Raw genomic sequence first — 24,850 nt, 5'->3', positions numbered from 1 at the left:
GAAATGACAAAAATAATGTGCCCGCATGATCAGCTTCCAGGGCTCAGAGAGACTGAGCAGGAGCTCTGATGAGGGGCAGTGGAAAATGTGGGGAAACAGACCGTTTGTTGGAAATCACTGCACTAGACTAGTTTTACACATCATTAAGTAAAACAGACTCAGTGATTTTCAAGTCTCCTTCCACTACTTGTAAGTTTACATCATAAATCTAATAAAATAAACTCTCCTTGCTTTGTAAAGATACAGTGCTTTTCCTGACAACGTAACTTTTTCTGACCTGTCCACTAGACTGTAGGCTTACCAAGAATGAGTTCCACCTTATACCCCCAGAGGTTGGTTCCAGTGTACAGCACATAAGCAGGGACCAAAATAAATGCTTCCTGAATGCTACAGCACAGAGTGCAGGATTAGAAAGTGAACTTTCTTGGCACAGAGTAATAAAAGTATAACCTTTCTCAGTTTGTCACTGTACATCCCATAAGGAGAACAGAATTTCTCAAAATAACATCACAATGTAATTAGAAATCAGAAAAAAGAAGCAGTAGAATCTCAAAAAGAAAGATTTATGAGACAACCTACAGAATGGGAAAAAATAATTGCAAATCATATATCTGATAGACTTTTATCTAGAATATATAAAGAACTCTTATAACTCAATAATAAAAACATAAATACCCAAGTTAAAAATAAGGAAAAAATCTGAATAATCATCGGTCCAATGAAAATATACAAATGGCCAAAAAGCACATGAAAAAATGCTCAAATCATTAGCCATCAGGTAAATGCAAATCAAAGCCATAATAAGATACTACACCATATCCACTAGGATGACTACAATCAAAAAGACAGACAGGCAAGATCTTTTTTGACCCACCTCCTAGAGTAATGAAAATAAAAACAAAAATAAACAAATGGGACCTAATTAAACTTAAAAGCTTTTGCACAGCAAAGGAAACAATAAACAAGATGAAAAGACAACCCTCAGAATGGGAGAAAATATTTGCAAATGAAGCAACTGACAAGGGATTAATCTCCAAAATATACAAGCAGCTCGTGCAGCTCAATATCAAAAAAGAAACAAACAACCCAATCCAAAAATGGGCAGAAGACCTAAATAAACATTTCTCCAAAGAAGACATACAGATGGCCAAAAAACACATGAAAAGATACTCAACATCACTAATTATTAGAGAAATGCAAAACAAAATTACAGTGAGGTATCACCTCACACCAGTCAGAATGGTCACCATCAAAAAATCTATGAACAATAAATGCTGGAGAGGGTGTGGAGAAAAGGGAACACTCCTACAACTGTTGGTGGGAATGTAAATTGATACAACCACTATGGAGACAGTATGGAGGCTCCTTAAAAAACTAAAAATGGGCTTCCCTGGTGGCGCAGTGGTTTAGAGTCCGCCTGCCGGTGCAGGGGACATGGGTTCGTGCCCCGGTCCGAGAAGATCCCACATGCCACAGAGCGGCTGGGCCCCTGAGCCATGGCCGCTGAGCCTGCGCGTCCGGAGCCTATGCTCCACAACGGGAGAGGCCACAACAGTGAGAGGCCCATGTACCACAAAAAAAAAAAAAAAAAACTAAACTAAAAGCAAAACTACCATATGATCCAGCAATTCCACTCCTGGGCATATACCCGGAGAAAACCATAATTCAAAAAGATACATGCACCCCAATGTTCACTGCAGCACTATTTACAATCGCCAGGGCGTGGAAGCAACCTAAATGTCCATCAACAGAAGAATGCATAAAGAAGATGTGGTACATATATACAATAGAATATTACTCAGCCATATAAAGGAACAAAATTGGGTCATTTGTAGAGATGCGGATGGACCTAGAGGCTGTCATACAGAGTGAAGTAAGTCAGAAAGAGGAAAACAAATATCGTATACATTGCTTATATGTAGAATCTAGAAAAATGATACAGATGAACTTATTTGCAAAGCAGAAATAGAGACACAGACATAGAGAATGGATGTATGGATAACGGGGGGAGAAGGGGGGACAGGATGAATTGGGAGATTGGGATTGACATATATACACTATTATGTATAAAATAGATAACTACTGAGAACCTACTGTATAGTACAGGGAACCCTACTCGATGCTCTGTGGTGACCTAAACGGGAAGGAAATCCAAAAAAGAGGGGATATATGCATATGTATAGCTGATTCACTTTGCTGTACAGCAGAAACTATCACAACACTGTAAAGCAAGTATACTCCAATAAAAATTAATTAAACAAGAAAAAACAGACAGTAACAATTAGTATTGGCCAGGATATTGAGAAATTGGAACTTGCACACACTGCACTTAGGACTGTAAAATGGGCCAGTCCCTTTGCAAAACAGTCTGGAGTTTTTCAAATGATTAAACATAGAGTTACCATATGACTCAGCAATTCCACTCCTTGGTATATACCCAAGAGAAATGAAAACATATATACTCAAAAACCTGTACACAAATATTCACAGCAGCATTATTAATATTAGCCAAAAAGTAGATATAATCTGAATGTCTATTAACTGATGAATGAATAAACAAAATATGGTATAGCCATACAATGGAATATTATTCGGCAATAAAAAAGAATGGAATAATAATACATGTTCCAACGTGGATGAACCTTGAAAAGTAAAAGAAGTAAAGGACCCAGCCACAAAAGAAGTAAAATAAGCCAGTCAGAAAAGATCAAATATATTGTATGATTTCACTATGTGAAATGTCCAGAAAATGGAAATCTATAGAGTCAGAAAGTTTGGGGAAAATGAAAAGTAACTGCTACTGGGTACAGAGTTTCTTTCTGAAGTGATGAAAAGGTTCTACAGTTGCCTGTAAAACTACACAACGAGTGCTCTACTCTGTGAATATGTTAAAAGCCATTGAATTGTACACTTTAAGTAAGTTAATTTTATAGTATATGAATTATATCTGAATAAAGACTTTATTAAAAATATAGTTTCTGTTTAGGGTGATGAAAGACTTTTGGAAATAGACAGTGGTGATGGTTTCACAACATTGTAAATGTAATTAATACCACTAAATTGTACATTTAAAATGGTTAAAATGGAAACTTTTATGTTATATATATTTTACCACAATAATTTTAAGAAAGTGCAGAATGGAAAAAAATAACTTACTTTCCCCAGTTTTAATTATGAGTAGATTCTTCCTTCAGTAGAAGCACTTTGTCCAAAGTAGGAAAATCCCACAACTAAAATATTTTATCAGACCATAGATAAAGGAAGTATTAACATGATTTTGGAAATTTTATTGAATAAATCAATCAGTATAACATTTAAAAAATTTGTAAAAGATATTAAAAACAAATGCATTTCCATTTCAGTTTTACAACTTATAAACTTCGTATATTTGTGGTTCTTAACCTGCCTTAACACTGTTTTTGACAGATGATGTTTGTTAACTGCTTTGCTATTTCCTGTAATGAGGAAACTGACTGTTACACTTCAGGTTTTAACAAATAGCATTTCTACTAACCTTTGCTAATTATGCTGTGCCTGTATTTTGCGTAACATTTCACACTACATTTATTCTCCTACTTTGATTTTAGAGCAACTTATTTGTAAAAAAGTGAATTTATATACATTTCATTTTGGCTCACCAGCCAAATCTGATTGTGTTGCTTCTAATCCAATTCTACACAGATACTTAAACAGAAATGCACCTTGATGTGACTAACTGAATACTTAAATATACAGCACCTCTTTCAGATTTCAACAGGAATGTAGATACACAGACATAAATACAGACCAAGCAAAAACAGCCTAGTGCACGCACTGTAAAAGCCATGTGCTTTACAATAAATATTTCTGTGCAAGTCTTTTCAAATACACTGAGAATTATTACTTAAACATGATTGCATTTGAATGTATAGCACTTTGATGGGTTTAGTTTAAAGCAAGTCTATTACGACAGAAAGAAGAGCAAATGTTCTACCATAGTGCCGTTTTATATGAAATAAAACATCAATATCGGAGATGAAAAAAATTAAAGCATCAAACAATAGTAACTCTGTCGTCAATCAAGCTTATTTCAGATAAATGAATACAGAATTTCAAATCTGTGATTACTCATACTTACATTCTTTTCACTTGACAATCCTGAAAATCACTTTACCTAAAAATTTTGGTTCTAAATGTTAGGCTCATTAATTAAAAGAATTAATCCTCTAAGAAGTTGTCACTTAGAAAAGGCATCTTGAGAAACAGAGTAACAAATACTGATATGAGTTATGCCTTGATTTTTAAATTTTTTTATATTTATAAACATAAATAATATTATACATGGTGAAAATCTCATTTTCTGTGATGAAAAATAAATGTTAATCGTGACTGATGCACATTGGATGCAAGGGCCAGGAGACTCCAGAAACCATATTTTTTATAAACTTAACAAAAAAAACCAATACATTTATTAAGTGCACACTTTGTGAAAGACATTTTCTTCTGCATTTTACATACTTGATTTCATTTAGTCCTCGCAAAAATTTTGTGCAGTAGGTATTCATTATGTATAGCCACTTCATACATGAGAAAACTAAGGATGAAGAGATTAAGTAGGCTGTGCAAATGTGCAGGAGTAAGAATTCGAACTAGAATTGAATCCAAGTCCATGCTCTTTCCATTACACCATTCTTTCTTCTACAAGTAAACATTCTATCATTTGCTAAAATAATTCAGTAGCATCAGCTGTTGCAACTGTAAAAAGGCTCGGGGAATACCAGACATATTCCTGAAGTCTGACTGGTAAAGCTATATTACCCAGCTACGAAGGGGAAATCATACTTAGGCAGAGCAATCCCTACTTTTCCAAGTTTGACACATCAGAACAAACAAGAAATCAAAACTAAATTAAACTCAACCTTAACATTTATATTTCTTAAAGTCCTATTAATCCAACCAGCAGAGGCATGTAATAATACATGGACAACAGGATGCTAATTTTATAAAAACAATTTCTACTTGGATTCTGCATGTTGTATATTTCCCACTCTGTATGTATCTTGTACATGTATTTGAACATGTCTTTTATAGCTGTACATTTGAAAAAATTACTCCAAAAGAGAGCTCCTCCAAGGTCATCTCACTGGTTAATTTCATTTATAAGTTATAGTGAGGTTTCTTTTTTGGATACCAATACATTTCTTTTTTTTTTTGGCAATCTGAATTACATTTATTTTTAAACAAGTGGGAGGAATATTGAGTGTCTTGAATGTTGTGTGCAAAACTGATCCACGTCACCATCTCACCGTCACAACTGAACATGGCAAGGCAGGTACATTGGTTTCCAGCATCACAGGCAACACTGCATGTACGTTTTTTAATGAATAATGTAAACTTCAGTGTTAAGGCAGCTGGTAGTAATGCTGAATACAGGCTTAGCTCCGTGCCCATTTCAGGAATGAGACGGTCAGCACTTGAAAACAAACTGTGAGAGGAGAAAAGGGGAGCCGGCATTATCTGACAAAAACAGTGTGTCAAAATATTTTCCCTTTCACACACACAAAAAGAAATACTGGAACATTTAGAAAAACAAAGCACCCATCCCGCCAACTTCAGCCTGTTCTTTAACAAATACTTCAAAATACTGATAAATAATAGTGACTGCAAGCAGAATTCCAGTGCCCGAGCCGATGGCCCCGAGGAAGTCAGCCAACACGGACAGGGCGCCGAGGCACAAGTTGCCGAACGCAGCTGCTATGGGGATGCACCTATTAAGCTCATGAACCATAGAGGTATCCCTGTGGCCTCTCATTACGATTTGCTGTTCTTTAAGCTGTTCAGCTACATCTTTGGCTGAGGAACCAGACACCACTATCCACATCTTAGAAAAGAATGCACATGATCCCAACATGAAGATGCTATAAACAACCACATGGACAGGATCCTCAAATATGGCGCCCATGGACTCAGGAGGAGAAAGGTAGTAACAAAGGCCCCCCACTGGGTAAGAACAAGCAGATCCTTCCCAACTGACATCAGTCCATGGTCCTGGTAAATTTACTAAACAGTTGCCTGGTAAATTTACTAAAAATCAAACTGACAGCATCTGGGAAATAACATACAGTTTGGATGATGGGGATGTTGGAGGTGTAGAAGAGCTTGGGGTAGCTGCTGTACTGCCCTCAGTACTGGGACGACTTAATGGGCAGATCCACACGAAATCCCTGAAAATATATAACAGCAAACACGAAAACTGTAGCAATGAGGTTCATGAGATTGGGTAAATTCTGATGACTGAAAGCCTCCATTAGAGCTTGACCTGTGTCTGTCCTGGTGGCCAGTAAATAAAAGACAGCTATGACTGCACCCTCAAACTCAGTACCTCTGCCACTGTTAATGGTAGTGGGACTAAAGGCCTTCCAGACAATGGTTTCACAGATGTTGGTGGCAATAAAGAGGGAAATCCCAGACCCCAAGTCATAACCCTTCTGTAGCAGCTCATCTAACAGCAGCACAATCAAACCAGCAACAAACAAGTGAATGATGATAAGGAGACAGATTCCAGCACCCATTTCAGCGGTATCCCCGTACAGGTCCGTCATGACATACACAATGGCTTGCCCAATCGTAATGATCATACCAGATAGTTTTGGGGCTCCACTGAATAGGGCTCTGTCTTTGGGTATATCTCCAACTTCAATGATTTTGGCTTCAGCTAACAACTGCATAATCAAACCAGATGTTACAACTGGGGAGATACCCAATTCCATTAAAGTTCCTCTGTTGAATGCAAAAATAACTCTCATCCAGTAGAAAGGATCTGCAGAATCTGATGACATGATTCCAAATAGTGGTATCTGACAACATACTAAGAAGATGAAAAGAGTTATAGCAGTCCATAGTACCTTCTCTCTCTAAATTGGATTTGCCTTTCAGGTTTCTGAATTTCTGGTAGAACTGCACAGAAAGGTTTGATAACTTCTAAAAATGTGATGCCCATGGCGGCAGCTAGGGCCACCCGGTGGGGCCCAGCGACCTCGGCACATCCTTCGCTAGGGTCCCGCAGCTTGGGCCTCGGTACCTGCTCCCGACACGCTCCGGCCAGCCCCACCAATACATTAAAAAGGCATTTTTTATGGAAAAAAATATAGATGTACATACATATATAATTATAAAGGTAATGTAAGCTTACTCCAACTACACAAGAATGGGTCTAATTCTTACTGAAACACTTTTCTCTTAGCTTTCCCAACACCCTTTCTCCTCAGTATTTTCCTCTTGACTCTCTGGCTGTTCTTTCTCAGTCCATCTGTGAACGTCTCCTATTCTACTCAAGGTCTAGGTTTTAGAGCTCCCTAGGGCCAGGTCCTGGGCTCTCTTTCTCAACATTCCCTCCCTAGGTGATCACATTCATTCACAAAGATGTAAATACCATCTGCACCCTGATAATCCCCAGATTTATACTGTAAGCCCAAACCTCTACAAAAAACCTCCATTATTACATAAAAGTTACTTTGTCTAAAAACTGAACTCTTGATGTTTCCCCCAAACCTGTTCCTTCTCTAGACTTCTATATCCTCCACCCTATGGCTCATGCCATCAGACACTTATTTAATTCTAGGGAACCTCCTTGCCCCCATATATAATCCACCACCATATCCCCAAATACATTCTAAATGTGCCCACTTCTCTCCATTTCTACTGTCACTACTCTAGTCCAAGTGACCACTACCTCTTGCCTGGACTATTTATTATTGCTCTAGGCCATATCCTACAGATTCTCCTCTTTAATTTAAAGACCAGTGAGGTCTTTAAATTAAGACAAACAAACAAAAAACAGATACTATCATTTCTCTGATTAAAACTCCTTCAATAATTTCCCCTTGCACTTCAGGTCAAAATTCAAACTGCCAAACCTTGTATATTCTGACCTGCCTGTTCCTATCCAATTTCATCCCAGGTTTTTGCTCCCCTCTGTACTTCAGTGATACTGGTCTTCTTTCAGTTCTTCCAGTAAGCCAGAATCCTTACTGCCTCAGGGCTTTTGCACATGCTGTTTCCTCTACCTGGAACGCTTTCCTCCACTTCTTGCCCAGCTAACTCTGATTCATCGTTCAAGTTTCAGCACAAATATCACTTCCTGAGCCACCTCCTACCCTAAATTAGTTCCCCCTTGTGAATTCTCTCTCATAGCATCCTTTTCTTTCATATCACTCATTACAATTTGTAAGTAAATACATATGTGTGTGTGTATGCATATGTGCATATTAAATGCCTGGCTCTTCCACTACGTTGTTAAATTCATGAAGACAGGGACCATGTCCATCTTGGTCACCTCTGCATAGCCAACATTTTACATAGTGTCTGGCACATAATGGGTGCTTTATAAATATTTGCTGAATTAATCAATTAGTAAAAAGTTTCCTTCTCCACCAATACGTTGTTCCTGAAAGCAACCATTGTAAGTTGCTTTCCAGGCATGAAAACATATGATTAAAGGGTAAAGAGTTCAGGAGATTGGTTCAAGATGGCAGAGTAGAAGGACATACTCTCACTCCCTCTTGTGAGAGCACCGGAATCACAACTAACTGCTGAACAATCATCGACAGGAAGCTACTGTAATTCACCAAAAAAGATACCCCACATCCAAATACAAAGGAAAAGCCACAATGAGACGGTAGGAGGGGTGCAATCAAAATAAAATCAAATCTCATAACTCCTGGATGGGTGACTCACAAACTGGAGAACACTTATACCATAGAAGTCCACCCACTGCAGTGAAGGTTCTGAGCCCCAGGCTTCCCAATCTGGGGGTCTGGCAAAGGAGGAGGAATTCCTAGAGAATCAGACTTTGAAGGTTAGCGGGATTTGATTGCAGGACTTTGACAGGACTGCGGGAATCAGAGACTCCACTCTCGGAGGGCACACACAAAGTAGTGGAGGAGTTTGAGGACCCAGGGGAAGGAGCACTGACCCCATAGGAGACTGAACTAGACCTACGTGCTAGTGTTGGAGGGTCTCCTGAAGAGCACAGGGGCAGCTGTGGCTCACCGCGGGGACAAGAACACTGACAGCAGAAGTTCTGGGAAGTAGTGCTTGGCGTGGGCCCTGCCAGAGTCAGCCATTAGCCCCACCAAGGAGCCTGGATAGGCTCCAGTGTTGGGTCACCTCATGCCAAACAACCATCAGGGAGGGAACTCAGCCCCACCAATCACCAGACAAGTGGATTAAAGTTTTACTCAGCTCTGCCCAGCAAAGCAACAGCCAGCTCTACCCACCACCAGTCCCTCCCATCAGGAAACTTTCACAAGCCTCGTAAATAGCCTCATTAACCAGAGGGCAGACAGCAGAAGCAAGAAGAACTACAATCCTGCAGCCTGTGGAACAAAAACCCCATTCACAGAAAGACAGACAAGATGAAAAGGCAGAGGGCTATGTACCAGATGAAGAAACAAGATAAAACCCCAGAAGAACAACTAAATGAAGTGGAGATAGGCAACCTTCCAGAAAAACAATTCAGAATAATGTTAGGGAAGATGATCCAGGACCTCGGAAAAAGAATGGAGGCAAAGAAAATAATGAAGGAAACGATAGCAACGATCAATAAAATTAAAAGCTGGTTCTTTGAGAAGATAAACAAAATTGATAAACCGTTAGCCAGACTCATCAAGAAAAAAAGGGAGAAGACTCAAATCAATAGAATTAGAAATGAAAAAGGACAAGTAACAACTGACACTGCAGAAATACAAAGGATCATGAGAGATTACTACAATAATGCCAATAAAATGGACAACCTGGAAGAAATGGACAAATTCTTAGAAATGTACAACCTTCAGAGACTGAACCAGGAAGAAAACAGGAAATATGAACAGACCAATCACAAGCACTGAAATTGAAACTGTGATTAAAAATCTTCCAACAAACAAACGCCCAGGACCAGATGGCTTCACAGGCGAATTCTATCAACCATTGAGAGAAGAGGTATCACTTATCCTTCTCAAACTCCCCCAAAATATAGCAGAGGGAGGAACACTCCAAAACTCATTCTACAAGGCCACCATCACCCTGATACCAAAACCAGACGAAAATGTCACAAAGAAAGAAAACTAGAGGTCAATATCACTGATGAACATAGATGCAAAAATCCTCAACAAAATACTAACAAACAAAATCCAACAGCACATTAAAAGGATCATACACCATGATCAAGTGGGGTTTATCCCAAGAATGCAAGGATTCTTCAATATACGCAAATCAAACAATGTGATACACCATATTAACAAACTGAAGGACAAAAGCCATATGATCATCTCAATAGATGCAAAGAAAGCTTTCGACAAAATTCAACACCCATTAATGATAAAAAGCCTCCAGAAAGTGGGCATAAAGGGAACTTTCCTCAACATAATAAAGGCCATATATGACAAACCCACAGCCAACATTGTCCTCAATGGTGAAAAATTGTAACCATTTCTGCTAAGATCAGGAACAAGACAAGGTTGCCCACTCTAACCACCATTATACAACACAGTTTTGGAAGTTTTAGCCAAAGCAATAAGAGAAGAAAAAGAAATAAAAGGAATCCAAGTCAAAAAACAAGTAAAACTGTCGCTGTTTGCAGATTACATGTACTATGTGTAGACAATCCTAAAGATGCCACCAGAAAACTTCTAGAGCTAATCAATGAATTCGGTAAAGTAGCAGGATACAAAATTAATGCACAGAAATCTCTTGCATTCCTTTACACTAATGATGAAAAATCTGAACGTGAAATTAAGAAAACACTCCCATTTATCATTGCAACAAAAAGAATAAAATATCTAGGAATAAACCTACCTAAGGAAAAAAAGATCTGTAAGCAGAACATTATAAGAAACTCATGAAAGAAATTAAAGATGATACAAATAGATGGGGAGAGATATACCATGCCCTTGGATTGGAAGAATCAACACTGTGAAAATGACTATACTACCCAAAACAATCTAAAGATTCAATGCAATCCCTATCACCCTACCAACGGCATTTTTCACAGAGATAGAATGAAAAATTTCATAATTAGTATGCAAACACAAAAGACCCCGAATAGCCAAAGCAATCTTGAGAAAGAAAAACAGAGCTGGAGGAAAAAGGTTCCCTGACTTCAGACTATACTACAAAGCTACAGTAATCAAGATAGTATGGTACTGGCAAAAAAAAAGAAATATAGATCAATGGAACAGGATAGAAAGCCCAGAGATAAGCCCATGCACATATGGTCACCTTATCATTGATAAAGGAGGCAAGAATATACAGTGGAGAAAAGACAGCCTATTGAAAAAATGGTGCTGGGAAAACTGGACAGCTACATGTAAAAGAATGAAATTAGAACACTCCCTAACACATTACACAAAAATAAGCTCAAAATGGATTAAAAACCTAAATGTAAGGCCAGACACTATCAAACTCTTACAGGAAAACATAGGCAGAACACTCTATGACATAAATCATAGCAAGATCCTTTTTGACCCACCTCCTAGAGAAACAGAAATAAAAACAAAAGTAAACAAATGGGACCTAATGAAACTTAAAAACTTTTGCACAGCAAAGGAAAACTTAAACAAGACCAAAAGACAACCCTCAGAATGGGAGAAAATATTTGCAAATGAAGCAACTGACAAAGGATTAATCTCCAAAATTTACAAGCAGCTCATGCAGCTCAATATCCAAAAAACAAACAACCCAATCAAAAAATGGGCAGAAGACCGAAATAGACATTTCTCCAAAGAAGATATACAGATTGCCAACAAACACATGAAAGAATGCTCAACATCATTAATCATTAGAGAAATGCAAATCAAAACTACAATAAGATATCATCTCACACCAGTCAGAATGGCCATCATCAAAAAATCTAGAAACAATAAATGCTGGAGAGGGTGTGGAGAAAAGGGACCCCTCTTGCACTGTTGGTGGGAATGTAAATTGATACAGCCACTATGGAGAACAGTATGGAGGTTCCTTAAAAAACTAAAAATATAATTACCATAAGATCCAGCAATCCCACTACTGGGCATATACCCTGACAAAACCATAATTCAAAAACAGTCATGTACCAAAATGTTCAGTGCATCTCTATTTACAATAGCCAGGACATGGAAGCAACCTAAGTGTCCATCAACAGATGAATGGATAAAGAAGATGTGGCACATATATACAATGGATTATTACTCAGCCATAAAAAGGAACGAAACTGAGTTATTTGTAGCGACGTGGATGGACCTAGAGACTGTCATACAGAGTGAAATAAGTCAGAAAGAGAAAAACAAATACCGTATGCTAACACATATATATGGAATCTAAAAAAACCCAAAAAAAGGGTCATGAAGAACCTAGGGGCCAGATGGGAATAAATACGCAGACCTACTAGAGAATGGACTTGAGGATACAGGGAGGGGGAAGGGTAAGCTGGGACAAAGTGAGAGAGAGGCATGGACACATATACACTACCAAACGTAAAATAGCTAGAGGGAAGCAGCCGCATAGCACAGGGAGATCAGCTCAGTGCTTTGTGACCACCTAGAGGGATGGGTTAGGGAGGGTGGGAGGGAGGGAGACGCAAGAGGGAAGAGATATGGGGACATATGCATATGTATAACTGATTCACTTTGTTATAAAGCAGAAACTAACACACCATTGTAAAGCAATTATACTCTAATAAAGATGTTAAAAAAAAAAGAATGGAGGCAAAGAATGAGAAGATGCCAGAAATGTTTAACAAAGACCTAGAAGAATTAAAGAACAAACAAACACAGATGAACAATACAATAACGGAAATGAAAAATACACCAGAAGGAATCAAAAGCAGAATACCTGAGGCAGAAGAACGGATAAGTGACCTGGAAGACAGAATGGTGTAATTCCCTGCTGCACAACAAAATAAAGAAAAAGAATGAAAAGAAATGAAGACGGCCTAAGGACCTCTGGGACAACATTAAACGCAACAACATTCGCATTATAGGGGTCCTAGAAGAAGAGAGAGAGAAAGGACCCGAGAAAATATCTGAAGAGATTATACTTGAAAACTTCCCTAACATGGGAAAGGAAATAGCAACCCAAGTCCAGGAAGCGCAGAGAGTCTCATTTAGGATAAACCCAAGGAGAAACACACCGAGACACAAAGTAATCAAATTGGCAAAAACTGAAGACAAAAATTATTGAAAGCAGCAAGGGAAAAACGACAAATAACATACAAGGGAACCCCATAAGGGTAACAGCTGATTTCTCAGCAGAAACTCCACAAGCCAGAAGCGAGTGGCAGGACATATTTAAACTGATGAAAGGGAAGAACCTACAACCAAGATTATCTACCCGGCAAGGATCACATTCAGATTCGCTGGAGAAATCAAAAGCTTTACAGAAAAGCAAAAGCTAAGAGAATTCAGCACCACCAAACCAGCTCTACAACAAAGGCTAAAGGAACTTCTCTAAGTGGGAAACACAAGAGAAGAAAAGGACCTATAAAAACAAACCCAAACCAATTACAAAAATGGTAATAGGAACATACATATCGATAAGTACCTTAAATGTCAATGGATTAAATGCTCCAACCAAAAGATACAGGCTCGCTGAATGGATACAAACACAAGACCCATATATATGCTGCCTACAAGAGACCCACTACAGACCCAGGGACAGATACAGACTGAAAGTGAGGGGATGGAAAAAGATATTCCATGCAAATGGAAATCAAAAGAAAGATGGGGTAGCAATACTCATATCAGATAAAATAGACTTTAAAATAAAGCCTGTTACAAGAGACAAGGAAGGACACTACACAATGATCAAGGGATCAATCCAAGAAGAAGATATAACAATTATAAATATATATGCACCCACCATAGGAGCACCTCAATACAAAACGCAACTACTAACAGCTATAAAAGAAGAAATCAACAGTAACACAATAATAATGGGGGACTTTAACACCTCACCTACACCAATGGACAGATCATCCGAACAGAAAATGAATAAGGAAACACAAGCTTTAAATGACACAATACTCCAGATAGATTTAATTGATACTTATAGGACATTCCATCCAAAAACAGCAGATTACACTTTCTTCTCGAGTGCACATGGAATATTCTCCAGGATAGGTCACATACTGGGTCACAAATCAAGCCTCAGTAAATTTAAGGAGATTGACATCATATCAAGCATCTTTTCTAACCACAACGCTATGAGATTAGAAATCAATTACAGGGGAAAAAAAAGTAAAAAACACAAACACATGGAGGCTAAACAATACATTATTAAATAACCAAGAGATCACTGAAGAAATCAAAGAGGAAATCAAAAAATACCTAGCGACAAATGACAATGAAAACACGACGATCCAAAACCTATGGGATGCAGCAAAAGCAGTTCTAAGAAGGAAGTTTATAGTAATACAATCCTACCTCAACAAACAAAAAACATCTCAAATTAACAATCTAACCTTACACCTAAAGGAACTAGAGAAAGAAGAATAAACAAAACCCAAAGTTAGTAGAAAGAAAGAAAGAAATAACGATCAGAGCAGAAATAAATGAAATAGGAACAAAGAAAACAATAGCAAAGATCAATAAAACTAAAAGCTGGTTCTTTGAGAAGATAAACAAAATTGATAAACCATTAGCGAGACTCATCAAGAAAAAGAGGGAGAGGACTCAAATCAATAAAAGTAGAAATGAAAAAGGAGTAGTTACAACAGACACCACAGAAATACAAAGCATCCTAAGAGACTACTACAAGCAACGCTATGCCAATAAAATGGACAACCTGGAAGAAATGGACAAATTCTTAGAAAGGTATAACCTTCCAAGACTGATCCAGGAAGAAATAGAAAATATGAACAGACCAATTACAAGTAATGAAATTGAGACTGTGATTAAAAATCTTCCAACAAACAAAAGTCCAGGGTCAGATGCCTTCACAGGTGACTTCTATCAAACATACAGAGAAGAGCTAACACCCATCCTTCTCAAAGTCTTCCAAAAAATTGCAGAGGAAGGAACACTCCCAAACTCATTCTATGAGGCCACCATCACCCTGACACCAAAACCAGACAAAGATACTCCAAAGAAGAAAATCACAGAAAAATATCACTTATGAATAGAGATGCAAAAATCCTCAGCAAAATACTAGCAAACAGAATCCAACAACACACTAAAAGGATCATACACCATGATCAACTGGGATTTTTTCCAAGGATGCAAGGATTCTTCAATATATGCAAATCAAAGAATGTGATACACCGTATTAACAAATTGAAGAATGAAAACCATATGATCATCTCAATAGATGCAGAAAAAGCTTTTGACAAAATTCAACATCCATTTATGATAAAAACTCTCCAGTAAATGGGCACAGAGGGAACCTACCTCAACATAATAAAGGCTATGTACAACAAACCCACAGCAAACATCATTCTCAATGGTGAAAAACTGAAAGCATTTCCTCTAACATCAGGAACAAGACAAGGCTGTCCACTCTCACCAGTATTATTCAACATAGTGTTGGAAGTCCTAGCCACGGCAATCAGAGAAGAAAAAGAAATAAAAGGAATACAAATTGGAAAAGAAGAAGTAAAACTGTCACTGTTTGCAGATGAGATGACACTATACATAGAGAATCCTAAAGATGCCACCAGAAAACTACTAGAGCTAATCAATGAATCTGGTAAAGTTGCAGGATACAAAATTAATACACAGAAATCTCTTGCACTCCTATACACTAATGATGAAAAATCTGAAAGAGAAATTAAGGAAACATTCTCATTTACCACTGCAACAAAAAGAATAAAATACCAAGGAATAAACCTACCTGGGAGACAAAAGACCTGTATGCAGAAAACTATGACACTGATGAAAGAAATTTAAGATGATACAAACAGATGGAGAGATATATACCACGTTCTTGGATTGGAAGAATCAATATTGTGAAAATGACTATACTACCCAAAGCAATCTATAGATTCAATGCAATCCCTATCAAATTACCAATGGCATTTTTTACAGAACTAAAACAAAAAATCTTAAAATTTGTATGGAGACACAAAAGACCCCGAATAGTCAGAGTGGTCTTGAGGGAAGAAACGGAGCTGGAGGAATCAGACTCCCAGACTTCAGACTATACTACAAAACCTACAGTAATCAAGACAATATGGTACTGGCACAAAAACGGAAATATAGATCAATGGAACAGGATAGAAAGCCCAGAGATAAACCCACACACTTATGGTCAACTTATCTATGACAAAGGAGGCAAGGATATACAATGGAGAAAAGACAGTCTCTTCAATAAGTGGTGTTGGGAAAACTGGACAGCTACATGTAAAAGAATGAAATTAGATCACTCCCTAACACCGTACACAAAGATAAACTCAAAATGGATTAGAGACCTAAATGTAAGACTGGATACTATAAAACTCTTAGAGGAAAACATAGGAAGAACACTCTTTGACATAAATCACAGCAAGATCTTTTTTGATCCACCTCCTAAAGTAATGGAAATAAAAACAAAAATAAACGAACGGGACCTAATGAAACTTAAAAGTTTTTGCATGGCAAAGGAAACTACAAATAAGACCAAAAGACAACCCTCAGAATGGGAGAAAATATTTGCAAACGAATCAACGGACAAAGGATTAATCTCCAAAATATATAAACAAAACAAACAACCCAATACAAAAATGGGCAGACCTAAATAGACATTTCTCCAAAGAAGACATACAGATGCCCAAGAGGCACATGAAAAGCTGCTCAACATCACTAATCATTAGAGAAATGCAAATCAAAACTACAGTGAGGTATCACCTCACATCAATTAGAATGGGCATCATCAGAAAATTTACAAACGACAAATGCTGGAGAGGGTATGGAGAAAAGGCAATCATCTTGCACTGTTGGTGGAAATATAAATTAATACAGGCACTATGGAGAACAGTAAGGTTCCTTAGAAAACTAAAACTACCATATGACCCAGCAATCCTACTACTGGGCATATACCCAGAGAAAACTATAATTGAAAAAGCACATGCACCCCAATGTTCATTGCAGCACTATTTACGATAGCCAGGTCATGGAAGCAACCTAAATGCTCATTGACAGACGAATGGAAGAAGACGTGGTACATATATACAATGGAATATTACTCAGCCAGAAAAAGGAAAGAAATTGGGTCATTTGTAGAGACGTGGATGGATCTAGAGACTGTCATACAGAGTGAAGTAAGTCATAAAGAGAAAAACAAAATATCGTAAATTAACGCATATATGTGGAACCTAGAAAAATGGTACATATGAACCAGTTTGCAGAGCAGAAATTGAGACACAGGTGTAGAGAACAAACGTATGGACATCTGAGCAGTCAGCATGTCATTTGGAGCACGTCCATAGTGGTTTAACAGCAGCATTTTATCACTATAGTAAGTTTTAAGAGGAAGGTGGTAAGAAGGATTTCTTCAATAAAACTGTAATTATAAAGTGGTTAATTGTATTACAATAAAAAAGAAAGTATTTTATTTAGGAGTAAAAAATAATTTTGTCACTTTAGAAAGGTGTTAAATTTTTAGTAAGTTGATTTAATGTCTTATGCTTAGTAGTCCCACTTTCAGAAGAGATATGCATGTTTTGCTCCGTCCTTATCACATCAATGGCAGTTAACTGAAAAATCCAAAATTACTTTTTAGCAAGCCAATGGTTTCATGTTTATTCAAGTTAATGTTGGCTCAATAGGCAGAGAGGACCAGAACTGTCATTCTAATGTGTTTTTTATTTATTTTTAAATTGAAGTATAGTTCTAATTGTTTTAATTTGTTGCATTAAAAATCTGTTAAAAACAAAAACGAAAACAAACCAAACCTCCTACTTTATTTTTCCTTGCACTTAAAAGAGGAATTCAAAGTTCCTCTAGTAAGTTCAACACCTGGGGGAACTTCATTAAGCGCTATTCCCTGAAATTACCGCTTCACGGTGCAAAATAGGGGCTTTATAATCTGAAGAAGTTAATGTAATGTGCACCGCTGCTCAGGGACTCACAGTGGCACTGGGAAATGCTGCCATGCTATTACCTTAATTAATGTTTCCATCAAATGAGTGGAGTGCAAAAAAAAAAAATTCATAACTAAAAGTCAGGGTTTAAAGGATTTGGAGAAACAATGAATTCCTGATTTCAACATTAGTTGAGGAAGACTTTAATTTCTGCTCTCAAACAGTCTTTAATTCTGGTAGCTACGTGTCAAGACATAAATGGATGCTGGATAAAGTTCAAAGATACTAAAATGATTAAGGAATCTGTTGACTGCTACATGTAGTAAACTGTAAAAAGTGTTATGACACTTCAGGATGGAAAAGGTAATGTAAAAGGCAGATTATAAGACTGCATAGTGTTATGAACTGTTATGAAAGGTATATCCTACTCGAACTTGTTTGCCAAATTTCAAAATTCTAGAATTTAAGATTTCTACAACAAAGGCAATACCAACTTAAATTTTGAAATAATTTAAGACAAATAAAATATTATTCTAAGCTGTGGAGAGAAAACATCAATCTTGTAAGAATCAGTGTAAAACTAAATTTTAATAGTTTGAAGGAGAATTTGGGTGATTTTTATAGATTTTATGAACTTAAAAGTAATCTTGCAAATATATTTGGGTGGGGATAGAGAATAGCTGACTTTTAAAGGTTGTTATTACAAACAATAGTCATAAATTCTCACAAACCTTCCTTTGAGGTGAATGCAAAAAATACAGGTCTGGACCAAACACCAGAATTCTTTGCTTCCTATTAAAAAGTTGCTACTGGCCAGTTCTCGAATGAAAGTGTTAGCAGAATTTCAAATCTGCCTCATGCCTTGAACGTAGGAGCAATTCCAGGGTTTCAAGAATTTTTAACAATCAAGGGAAAGAAGGGGGTTCACTGCATAATAATTAGATGCTAAATAGTCTTGACTTATTTAAGCTGCCTTTCTATTTTCCTCATTGACACAGGAACTATAAAGTTTACTCAGATTTCTCTTTGGGCAAGTCCTGGCTAACCTTCTGGGCTCCCCTGTGTATAGACATATATGTAGAATCTGAACATCTTTATAAGTTTCTCCAACCAACCACTGGCAAGCTGGGTCATTTCTTCTACTCTTCATGAATTCATCATCAATCCAAAGTGGCAATTTTAAAATCCTATGGTTTCTCTGAAAAGCATGAAATACCTTGATTAGTACAGCCTCACAGTTTTTCTTTTTTACATATAAATTTTAAGAAAAACTAGCTTTTGATCCTAATGTAAATATTCCGATTTTCTAAAGGTACTGCTTGACTTGCTGTTATTAGGAACACCAGTCAGCTTCCTTGACAAAACTGATCTTGAGGAATCTAAGTTTTGAAAATACTTCTGTTTTTAGACAGCAAATGTGCCGAGGTCAAACCATATGGCACAAGAGTAAATAATCAGTTGCTTCAAAGAAACACTTGTTGAGCTACTGATGTGTGCTACAAAGAACTATCTCATTTTTTGGAGCACTACATGAAAGGGCAGGTGTTAGGAATGGGGAAAAATGCCAAATCTCACTTGAGGTTACAGCAGCTTACTGACAATATGGTGAATGTCACAGGGACCAGGCAAGGTAATGACGGTGAGATATAAATTGACTACGTGATTAAACCTTAAATGTCTGATGCGACAGCAGTCCATTACTAAGTATTTATAGGGTCTCACCTGTGGTGTGTCAAAGTAAAACTCTGATATTGTAACAAACTATGCTAACTTTCTACTTTAAAAATGCATTAATCCAAGCTACTTAAGGAATACTTATGTAACAGTTAAGCAATATTTTATTTATTTTAAAAGTTTATAATTTGTTCAGATATTGTACCTGAATACTGGTGCTGAGAAGTAAAAATAATTTCTTACCCTTTTCCCTAAAATTTCTGCCAGTTCTTTCAGGAATTCAAACAATAAGATTTCATTCCCTATACCCTGTCTCCTCCTTTTTATTTCCTTTCCCTGTTCTCTATCTCACCTGGGAATGTTGACCTTGAAGCCAATGGCTTGACCTTTGGCAGCTACCATCTAATTCCAAGTGGAGTCATGTCAAGGCAACTGCACACAGCAGGTGTACAAGAAATGCTGGCACTTTACCATCAAGTGCAAAGACAGTGCCATTTTTGAGCATTAGCACCACCCCAGAGTGGATAAGAGCCAGGGGTTCTGGCCTGCAGAAAATAGGAAAGCAGGAAAAACACATAAAGAAATGCCTGTGTGCTTTGTGACTAAGGAGCCACAGCCCTAAGAGTAGCTCAGAAAAAGGGCAAATTATTGGTGAAGCTAAAGCAAGGAAATTTTCTTGATGCAGAGCATGTGGTTACATAACCGTAAACCACAGCATATTTGGTTACAAGGACAAAAAAAGTTCATTTGTATTCATTGCTTAATGGAAGTTTTTATACATCCATATTGTTGTGCAATACTTTAATATTGATGCAGCACCTAGTGTCAATTGACCTTGAACAACAGTCCATTAAATATCACCAGGCCCTGGTTGAATCAGTAGTTAGCATCAAATACTACCCTGAGGTGTCCAACTCAGAGACGATTTAAGCTTTATGACTTGATGAATATAGCAATGATTTACTTCTTGGCACTAAGGGCACAGGGAGAACAAGCTTCTGTTTTGTTTGTTTCAAGTCAGTGAGTCAGATCCAATACTGGAAAAATTTCAAAAAGTATACTAAATTCTTCCAATGCCTATACTAGGCTTTGGTCCTATATTAAACATCTTTAAGCAACTGGATTAATTATTTCAACAGCTAACTACTATTTAACATTCTACAGACCCTTTTATCAATCCAAATAACTATAAACCTATATGTATCAAAAAGACATTTTTGTATTAGTCTGGCTTTAGAATCTATTAGCTCAATTGAAAACATGAAAAACTGGGTTATGTTGTTGCTTTGTTTTAAGGTGACCAATAAGATAAAGTTTTGTTAACACTGGATTTTCCATCACATAATAATGGCTATGGTTTCTTAAAGACTCATATATGTAAGTGTTGGGCTAAGTTTTTGACATATACTGTCTCATTTAATCTTTACAACAATCTGATAAATTAGGCATTATTATTCCACTTTACAGATAGGAAAACTGAGGCACAAAGATAGTAATTGACTTGCCTAGACCAACAACTTATTAATGTCATGTGAACCAGAGCTGGATTCAGGTCTAATAAGCTCTGAGGTCTAGCTCCTGGTCACTAGGGTGGACAGTTTTCAATGGGCTCTCCTACTGTAATTCACCACAGATAACTTGCAGGAAATTATTTGGTCCAATTAGCCAAAAGGATTACTCAGACTAGGCCCCTACCAAGCACGACACACCATTCAGTAAGGAAAACCTCGATTAAACCCCAAGATGAGTTCTGTAAGTTAAACCTACAGACGTTTATTGAGCGCATGCAAAAGAGATGAGAGGCAAAGCCAAAAACACAGACCTCATTTCAAGAAAAAGAAAATATTCAGGATTAGTTAAAAAGAAGCAAATGTACCAACCTTATTATTAGGGTGTTTCTACATTTTATCTTAAAATGTGGCTACTATAAAATTATGCTACCTGCCCACATTCTGTACTCTTTCTTAAGTTACTATATACAAAGAGACAATATGACAAGCTTTAGAGAGACCAATTCAGCAAAAACTTATAAGTCAACAAAGCAAAAATAATTACTTTCTGATAGATGAAAATATAAGGGTAATTAAAACTTTACATATCTGAATGTATACATTAAAATAATAGTATGACCATTGGTGTGTCATCAAAAATAAATAAATAAAACTGTCATAGATGAAATGAATCAAATAACACTGAGTATTTCTTACTGATTTATCTGTAAATCTATACTGTGGTAGTAGTTTGTTTGCTCCAGGCTTCTGATCCTACAACATGACTAAACGTTATTTGCTCTGGAGATTAAATGACAGACAAAACAAAACAAAGCCCAGATTTAAGAACTCATAGTGGGCTTGGGCAGAAACCTTGGCATTCTGCTGGAGAGAAGGAGAAACTGCTATTGAGTGAGCACCCATTCTGTGCCCAGTGCTGGGCTGAGTAGTTTACATAAGTTATTGGATCTAAACATTTCAACAGCCCTACTGACACCACGTCATCATCATCCTTTCACAGCTGAGGTAACTGAAGCCCAGAGAGGTTAATTAACTCACCACAGTCCCAGTGGGCAAGTAGCAGAGCTGAGATTCAACTCTGGATGTCTGACTCATAGACAATAGGGTTCCCCCAAAATTAACATATAAAAATTATATATACATATAGTAATCTTAACTCCTTTTTCTCCAAAAGTGACAGGATTCTCAAAATGTAGTTTTAGAAAAGCTGGGGGGCAGGGATGCGACCCAATCCAAGGAAAGGAACACCCTCATGGAGTGAGGCAGCTACCGTGGCTGGACAAGCAGTAGGGTCTGTGGGGAAACCAGAGTCCCGATGACCTCCAGCCACCCCAGTTGTTTTCAGTTTGTTTCCTACCACCGGGGAATGGAAAGTGACCGGCTCTGTGAGCGGCCATTGGAAGCCAGGCTCCAACAGTCCTGGACGCGTTGGCAGAGGATGGCATCTGTCTTCTGCATTGTGGAAAAGCTCAGAGACACAGTGGCTCCCACCTTAACACACTGAGGATTGAGTCTGTTGCTTCCTATTTTGCCCTGTCACTCTATACGAAGACGTTAAGAAAAGAATTTTTGGATTCAAAGAGAGAACTTTAAAATAAAAAAGAATACTTTTTGGAAGAAACATTGATAGGAACCAGATGAGATGAAGAATAACATGTTCTGTGAAGTGAAAACAAGTAAACAAGAGCTATCATGCACATCAATAAGATAATCTGAAAAGCACATTGGAATAAAATAAATAAAGACAACTAGATGTTTGGAAGTATTGAGTGAGCAGATGCCATCTAAATAAGCAGAACTCCTCCATCTAAGGACATCTAGAAACTCAGCAGGTGAAGAAGCATTTAAATCCACCTTCATTAAACTGGCAGGTAGAAAAATGGAGCTATAATCTGTAGATCCATGGTTTCGCACAAGAGCTGGAACTTAGGAGGAAGAAATGTAGCAATCTTAAAACTGAGCTACAAAAAATCCAAAGCGATCAGTCTCAGGAAGAGGATCTGACCAGCTGACATCTTCAAAGACCAAATATCTCAGGTCATAGTTAAGCAGCATTCATCTGGGAACTGAGGAGAGAGATGGCTAACTTATATCAGGACTTAAGTGCAGCCTGAACCACTAAGAACACTGAAAACTCCAAGTGCAATCAGGAAAGCCTTCATTCCAAGAGAAGGCATTGAAGTCACTGGGAAGGACGGCACAAAGTCCATTTGACGCAATGCTCAAAAGACAATCTTCTCTCACTAAATGCAAAGTACTTTGTTATAAGGATCATAGCTTCCCCTTTACCAGGAGATATAAAGATTTTATCAGACAAAGCAATTCTCCAATCACAGACAGATAATGAGAGAACCGTTCCTAATGACAGCACAAACTTTCAGGAACATGACTCCTATGGCAAAAAATCTATGGGAGCTAATTCATGGGTGTTCCCAAGAGCTCCTAAATTGAGTCAGGTAGTTTTTGGGGAGATTAGGAATAAGACTTTTGGGTCAACATAACCAAAGCTGCCTTTGTAAGAATTAATTCTGAAGAGATTCATATCTGGAGACGAGGATACGAGATTTTTCCCTACTTGTTCTCCAAGAAATGTGTATAACAAACTATAAAAGTGGACTTAGATTAAAAATTTGCTGAAATCTTTAGTCTTTAGTATAGAATATATATTTTTATTATATATATTAAGGTACAATATGTACCAATATATTGTCCCTTTAAAAATTACCTTTATATTATACTATCTTTCCTTCAAATGTGATACCGTTACAGGATTTTTCCAGCTATAATATCTGTGCTTTCAAGAGTGGTATGCTATCAATCAACCAATATCAACTTTCCTCTTTGACTGACCTTGCAACAATATTCATTTAAGGTATAATCACTCTTCACGGACAAATCATTGTCTATTAAACAGTAATTTATTTGGTGTGTTCCTGGAAATTTTTTTACATCACTGGTTTTATGAAACCCAAGTGTTCCATGAAAGAAACTACAAAAATAACACCACCCTATTCACAACATACTCGTTAAGCATACTTTTATGAATATAAGTAAAACACTTCATAATCTTATATTTACTATATAATACAATTCAAACTGAATTAAAATGCTTTTTGATATCAGAGTCTTAGGTCTTAGCTATTCCCTGAACATTGTGGGAGATTGGAAAGCATTTTTAGTTAATGCATTTGGGATTAAAACCACTGCTTTTTGGATGAAAAAATAAAGTTAATTGGCATATTTTGCTTCAATGACCAAAAGAAACATAAGGTAGCAGTGCAAATTAATGAAGATGATAGGTAACTCTTGCATTTTTAAGGGGGAGAATGGAAGAACAACGAAGATTATAAAAGCTTTTTAGGCTAGGCATTTGGTTTCAGCATGGTGTGGTAAAGGGCTTCATTCTAACCATATGCCTCATGCTCTTGAATATCTATGATGAAACTTCAAATGAACAGCAACATTTTTATACGTTTCCATAGAATGAAGAATGACAAATCTTCTGAATTTACTTAGGTGAAAGCCAATTAGGAGAGAGATTTAACGCTGGAAAGTAAAAGCACCAAAATATAGCTTAATTAAATAGGGAAGATAATTTTAAAAGCATAATCTTCCTATATTCATGAACTTCTTAAGGGTTCAAATCTAAAGACCTTAAGTTAAAATAAGAAATCTT

The 24,850-nt window shown here is 37.2% G+C and overlaps 1 protein-coding gene and 1 pseudogene across 3 annotated transcripts in view; both read right to left on the bottom strand.

The window, feature by feature from the left end:
• Positions 1-24,850, bottom strand: part of UMAD1 (UBAP1-MVB12-associated (UMA) domain containing 1) — a 250,859-nt gene that overhangs the window by 140,408 nt on the left and 85,601 nt on the right. The gene's annotated exons all lie outside the window — the stretch shown is intronic.
• On the bottom strand, positions 5,434-6,979 carry LOC132524738 (protein transport protein Sec61 subunit alpha-like; annotated as a pseudogene).

Source organism: Lagenorhynchus albirostris, chromosome 8 (assembly GCF_949774975.1).
Source record: "Lagenorhynchus albirostris chromosome 8, mLagAlb1.1, whole genome shotgun sequence".
NCBI classification, from domain to species: domain Eukaryota; kingdom Metazoa; phylum Chordata; class Mammalia; order Artiodactyla; family Delphinidae; genus Lagenorhynchus; species Lagenorhynchus albirostris.
This window is presented reverse-complemented; position numbering and strand designations above follow the sequence as displayed.